Below are 907 nucleotides of genomic sequence, written 5' to 3' on the forward strand. Positions count from 1 at the left end.
GCCGGTTGAGCTATAGGCGCCGAGCCAGTTCCTGAAATCTTTAACTGGCTTCTGTATTATGCATCACTTAGGATGAGACTCTAAGAAGCCCGGAAGACAACTGGAGGGAGTGATTCCATTCCTTTTTAATGGATGTCAGAATGTTCTAATTTTCTATTTCTTCTTCTCTTATTTTTGTTAAAAGTTTTAAGGAATTCGTCCATTTCATCCAAATTATTAAAAGTTGTTACAGTTATTCAAAATACAGCTTCACTATTTTTATAAAGTTGTTCAAAATATAGCTTCTTTTTTATATTATTTGTGGGGTCTGAATGTTGCTTTTTAAAATTCATTCCCGTCACTAGTAACCCATGTTTTCTTTTTTAAATAGTTCTGGCTAGATTGTTATCCAATTTATTAATCTGTTTTTAAACAGACAATTTTCAAGCTTTTAAAATTTTAGCATTTTATGTTTTCTAGTCATAAATTTTCTCTTCGCCATACCCTGTCTTCTACTTTCCTTAGGTTTAAGTTGCCTTTTTAAAATCATCTTGAGATGGGAACTTAGATCACTAATTTTCAGCTTTTCTTCATCTCTGTGTATTTAAGGAAGGAAGTTCCCCATTGGGCACTGTTTTTGTCACATCCCACAAGTTTAGTTATATCTATAACTTGGTTTAAAATATTTTACATTGTATTATGATTTCCTGTGCCTTGGTTTATTTAGAAATACATTATTTACTTCCTAGGATTTTTCTAATGATCTCTTTTTTTTTTCCTTAGTATGTAGAACATTCTCTGAATGATTTGAATTGCTGGAAGTCATTGAGACTTGATTTACAGCCTGGCATATGGTTAATTTTGGTATTCGATATTTGTTGATGCTATTATAAATGGCATTTTATACATTTCAATTTCTGATTATTCA

This window comes from Otolemur garnettii, unplaced genomic scaffold, assembly GCF_000181295.1.
Source record: "Otolemur garnettii isolate 467f Iridium unplaced genomic scaffold, OtoGar3 scaffold00108, whole genome shotgun sequence".
In the NCBI taxonomy this organism is placed as follows: domain Eukaryota; kingdom Metazoa; phylum Chordata; class Mammalia; order Primates; family Galagidae; genus Otolemur; species Otolemur garnettii.